Raw genomic sequence first — 6,000 nt, forward strand, 5'->3', positions numbered from 1 at the left:
AACAGTTTCTCAACATTGACACGAAGGGAAACGACTTATCCGCGTGGTTTGCCAAAAAGCGATTAAGTGCCACTAGTCGTCCATTCAGTGTCTGAGCCTGTTTGATGGTAGTAGGTGATTCCATTTTGATAATGGCTTCGACCTTCTCAGGGTTCGCTCTGAAGCCATCTTTAGTGACGATGACCCCCAAGAACTTCCCTTCTTCCATTCCAAAGGCACATTTGCTCGGGTTGAGCTTCATGTTTATCTTCCTGAGCGTGTTGAAAGTCTCTTCGATGTCTTTCAACATCGCTTCTGGGTCAGGGCTTTTGATGACCAAGTCATCCATGAAGACTTCCAAGTTCCTCCCAATTTGGGCATGAAACTGGTTGTCCATCAGGCGTTGGTATGTGGACCCGGCATTCTTAAGTCCGAATGGCATCATTTGGTAACAAAATGTGCCATCGGGCGTCCGAAAAGCGGTTTTGTCCTGATCATCAACGGCCATGTGGATTTGATGGTACCCCTTATACGCGTCCAGGAAGCATTTAAGGCGGAACGGTGCCAACGAGTCCACCTTAAGATCAATTTCGGGTAACGGATAACAATCTTTGGGGCATGCTTTGTTCAAGTCTTTGAAATCTATGCACATGCGCCATTGTTTGTTATTCTTCGGTACCATAACGGGATTTGCAACCCAAGTTTGATATCTACTAACGCGTACGATGCCTGCGTCAAGGAGTTCCTTGACTTGGGTTCTACACGCGTTAGTTTGTTCTGGCCCCATTACTCTGCGCTTTTGTACGATCGGCGTAACAGCCGGATCGCATTTGAGCTTATGCTCTGCCTTACTTCGGGGTACACCAGTCATGTCAGCTGGTGTCCACGCGAAGATGTCAGCGTTTTTTTGTAATAAGCGCTTGAGTAAGGTGCGTGTGGGATCAACAATTGTTGGGCCAATGGAGACGGCCTGGACAGGGTACTTGCCGTTGAAGGCCCATCTTTCTGGTTCGGTGATGGTTGGTTTAGCCATCTTTGGTTTGGGTTTAGATGAGACAGATGCGATGCATACCTGGGGAATGCCGGTGATCATCGCTACACCCTCAGCTGTTGGCCATCCCATCATGCCGTGGACTGAGGATACCACGGCGTTGAATCTTGCCATCCCGTCTCTCCCGAAGAGAATGTCGTATGTGTGGTGTGGCTTCCTCATCACGACAAAGTCCACATCTTCTGTGCGGGAGTGTTTCCCATCCGTAAGAGTGACGGGGAAAGATAGGATACCCAGGGGGGTGTTTGTGCTGCCATCAAACCCTTCCATCGAGGCGCAGATCGTTTCCAGGCGTTCCTTGTCTTCGTCATCTAGCTTGTCGAAGGACTGCCTGTACATCACCGTTGACGAGGCGCCGTTGTCAGCGAGAGTGCGAGAAGTGATGTAGTGCCCCAGCTGGCTTTTGATGACGATAGGGCCTTCTTTGCTGGGTCCTCCTGGCACTCGCGGGAAGCGCACCTCAGCTTCCTTCCACGCACATGGTTATGGCGTTCGCCTTTTTCTTCCTCTGATCTTACCATGAACCATGTTGATGCTGATGTCCACGGGCTTTCGTCCGTTGCCTCGGTACCGGTTGTCGTTCCTTCCTCCCTTCTTGATTGATGCCACCAGGTGTGCCAGTCTTCCATCCTTGACGAATGCTTCAACAATATCCTTCAAGGATGTACACTCTTCCGTACCATGACCTTTTGTCCCGTGGAAGTCACAGGATTTGCTCTGATCCACATTAGGTCGCTGCCGGATCATTGGAGCTTTTGGCCACGGTAGCTTTTCAGTGGCAAATATCTCCGTGACGCTTTTGGTGAGTGGCGTCCACCGGTGCTTTTGGTTTGAAGGGTGTGTGTGATTTCTTTCGCCAACAAGAGGGTGAGAGCTGGATGAGGTGTCAAAGTTTACCCTTGACTGCCAGATACCTAGCTTCCTCTTTTTGTTCTGCCGGGCGATCCGAACATTGTTCTCTCTTGTCCTCTGCGTGTAGAGGTGTGTACTCTGGGGAAGATCCCTTCCCAGTTGCTTCTCCGTCTCGGCAAAGCGCTTGGCCGCCGTCATGATGGCATCCCATGTCGATGGCATGCCATCCTTACCCGTCAATGTGCGGATAAGCTCTGGGTATTCGGCGCCCTGGATGAAAGCGGCGCGAACAAGATCTTCACTTATGTTGCCAAGACTTAGCTTTTTAGAGTTGAAGCGGGTGATGAAGTCTAGTAAAGATTCATCCTCCTCTCTAACGCAGTTGAGGATCGTCCACTGTTCTTCAGTATATTTCCTCTGCTGGCTGAAGTGCTGGCTGAACTTGTTCTGAAAGTCCGCCCAATCATATATGTGGTGGACCGGTAAACGATCGAACCATGCCCTGGCCGCTCCAACCAGAGTCATCTGGAACATATAACACCACGTGGGTTCCGTCCAGTTACTGACGGTTGCCCCCGCAATGAATCTGTTCAAGTGGTCGTCTGGGTCGGATAGACCATCATAAGTGCCAATGTTGGACATTTGTTTGGCACTTCTCGGGGCGATTGCTTCCGCAATGTCCCTTGCGAACTTTGACTTTCCTGCATTTGTAGCAGTTGGTCTAAAGGTTTTGGAGAAGTCACGCGGGTTTCTCTCCGCATTCGTTGGTTTAAATGCTTCCCCAAAATTCCTTTTCGGTTGGAAGTCCGTTTCCTTACGCTTCCCTTTCGCCTTATGGCGAGGGTTTGCGTCGGTATCGGATTCTTCCCTCTCGTCATCTGAGTACTCGCACTCACTGTTCATATTGAGATGTTGGCGAGTACTGCCGAATTCGTCAGCCTGTTGAACTGAACGCAAGCGTTCATCCAATTCAGCTTGGAACTCTCTCTGACGTGCTTCGGCCCACGCCTTCACTTGATCTAGTGTTTGGCGAGGGACCCTCGTTCGTTTTTCCAACTGGGCATCAGTGAACCCCAGTGGAATATTTACTGCACTTGCCCCGGCTTGGGTAGTCGGGGTAGTGTTCGTAAGATTTGTATAACCGCCGGTGTTCCCCCCAGTTGCTGGGGTTGTGGTTACCGGGGTTTCTTGGTCGATTACTGGCCTTGGGACCGGAGTAACGTTAACCATTTCTTCAGAAATTTTGAAAAAACTAAATTAGTTCTAGCTTTTATGCACAGATGGCGCCAATGAAGAAACACTAAGTGAACCCTGAGCAGATTATAGATAATCTGGGGGTTAAGTAATGTTTCCCACGAGGATGAGGTCCAGCAGAGAAGGTTGTTCTTCAGGGGACCTGCAAAACAGACACCGTAAGCTCGTCACTGAGAAGGGGGGGTTCCTCCTTGTGACCACCCTCCGGCGTGAGAATCAGACTAGATTGCTCTGAATATAAGTGTATATTAAGAGATTGCTAGATAAGATTGAGATATCAGATGATGTCCTTACCATTCCAAGGTGTTGGAGTATTTATAGCCGAAGGTAGGTTTCCTAGAAGGTACAGCCGGCTGAATAGTATTCCTGTTCCACCAACAGTGGACTACGCACAGGCCATGCTGGTTGGTGGATAGGCTACGGCCAACAGTAACAAGGTCGGCTGTACACTGTTCCTTTACTGCCGGCTGCGCACTGTTCCACCAACTGTAGGCTGCGCACGTCCCATTGTAAGGGTTGGTGAGTAGGCAGCGGCTAATAGTGACAAACAGTACTAGAGGGTGCTCCTCCTCGTACTGTTGTCGGTGAGCTGTCACCCTGTGATTGGTTCACGGGCTGTTCTGGTCAAATCGTCTGTTCTGCCCATACCTTAGTAGGTATAGTACGAAAGATCTTCCAGAAGCATACGGACTGGCTCATTTAGGCGGGAGTGTTCCCGCCTTGCTCATTCCTTCATGTGACTACTGAAGTAGCTAATGCCTTGTGCGTGTAGCCTTGCTGTTAGTGCGGGTAGCCTTCCCTGATGGCTTGTATCCGCAGCTGCGGGAACAGGCGGGGTACTTCACCATTGGGAGGCTTTCCCTGCAGGTACAGCTGGCGTACTGCGCGTAAGGTTCTCTGAGCACGGTGGGTCCTGCTGGAGCAGTTTCGTTGCGCAGACGTCCCTGTTCAAGGTGAGTCTTGCGGGTCCAACTGGGCTCTGCTGGGACCTACCTCTTCACCTGTGTAATTTAAATGCCAAATAAAACAAAATATGACCCTTTTATGCAACTCATCATAAAAATGGAAGATGGGAGACATGGAAAAAGAAGCCTCGAAAACCCGAACAACGATAACAACAACAAAGAACAAGATCGGTTCTTGCCAATAGCAAATGTAGGCCGAATCATGAAAAAGGTGATTCCATCAAACGGGAAAATATCAAAAGAAGCGAAAGAAACCGTGCAAGAGTGTGTCTCGGAATTCATTAGCTTCATCACGGGAGAGGCCTCGGACAAATGTCAACAAGAGAAGCGAAAGACGATCAATGGGGACGATATTATTTGGGCTATCACGACTTTAGGGTTTGAAGAGTACGTCGACCCACTCAAACAATATCTTCTCAAGTATAGAGAGTTAGAAGGGGACAAGGTTAATAACAATGTGCCTAAGCCACACCTTGGCATTGAGCAACAACAACATAATGCAACAAATGGTTTACATTACGAAAACGTTTATTCTTCTTCGGCCGTAAGCATCATGTCTCAACCGCCATTCGTATCGCCTTCTGATCAACCATTTGTTTTGCCATTTTCGTTGAATTCTATTCAGACACAAATACACAATCAGCAAGAGAGCATTGATTCTGTTGGGCATTGGTAAATGAATGTTATCCTTCAACTTCATAAATATAATTTGAGTTTTCTTTTACAAGTTTGATTACACATTTTGATGTCAATTCATGACACGATCGAAACCCGACACGAAAAAATATAGGTTTAGGTCGGCTGACACGACACGTTTTCTTAAACAGGTCAACCCGAACCCAACCCTTTAAAAAGTGGGTTGACATGTTAACCCGTTTAACAATTTTCGAGAATTTATTTTTTGATTTTAGAGATAAGAAGTTTAAATTTTAAAGTTAAATACTTAGATTTTTAATTTTCATATATCAATTAACTTTTAAAACTAAAACTAATTTCTTTTTACACTACTTTTATCTACCTTTTACTTTTAACATTTTCATTATATTAGTTCTAACCGATTATTTTATTCGTTTGTTTTTATTTTAAGCTAAATATGTGAACCTAATTTTTTTAATTGTGAATGAAAGATAAATACAAATAAACAATTAGATTTATCACAAATTATTAATAAGTTTTATATGATTAAGAGTAATTAATTGTTTAATTTATTAAGAAGTTAACAGGAATTACTCATATACGTATATGAACGTAAAATGGATTGACCCGAAACACAACTTGAGCACGACACGACACGAATAAAATATGGTTTGGGTTAGGGTTGAAGAATCTCAACACGCTAACCCGTCAACCCGAAAGTCATCAACCTGACACGTTTGACACCCCTTTTTGTTGAGTCATGGACCAAGGGACAGGGTCTGGTGGGCCACCACCAACTTTTTGTTCAATTTCCTGAAATTGAAAAATAACCACAAATAATCTTATTTTCTTTTTAAGGAAAATATAGAAAATAAAATATTGGAAAGAGTAAATGATCTGTATTTCATGATGAGAAAAACATTTGGAGTTGAAAAAATATTTGGAATATAATGGCAACAAAAGAATACATTAGTTGAACATCTAAAATATTGGTTAACCTTACTGAAAGTTTATAGCTTTCAACCTTTATAATTTAATTACCGGAAACAATCTCTCTCTATCTCTTGAAATAGAAGTATGGTGCTAGCGGTTATTGTTGTAACCTTGATAACTTAATTATTATATATTTTATTTGTTTGTTTTGTTTCCAATTATATAATATTATAATTATTTATACACACCGGTTCATATAAAGCTAAAAGTTATAATTCTTTTATGGTTGTCCGGCTAGGCGAATTGGGTTCCTCATTTGGAATTTTTGAA

General features: G+C 44.9%; 1 pseudogene; it reads left to right on the forward strand.

Annotated features, from left to right (window-relative positions):
- Positions 1-4,143: 4,143 nt before the first annotated feature.
- On the forward strand, positions 4,144-4,777 carry LOC143623955 (nuclear transcription factor Y subunit B-4 pseudogene; annotated as a pseudogene).
- Positions 4,778-6,000: the final 1,223 nt, after the last annotated feature.

The sequence above is a fragment of the Bidens hawaiensis genome, unplaced genomic scaffold (genome assembly GCF_021521415.1).
Source record: "Bidens hawaiensis isolate Kalapana, Puna unplaced genomic scaffold, B.hawaiensis_p1.1 tig00003649_1, whole genome shotgun sequence".
NCBI classification, from domain to species: domain Eukaryota; kingdom Viridiplantae; phylum Streptophyta; class Magnoliopsida; order Asterales; family Asteraceae; genus Bidens; species Bidens hawaiensis.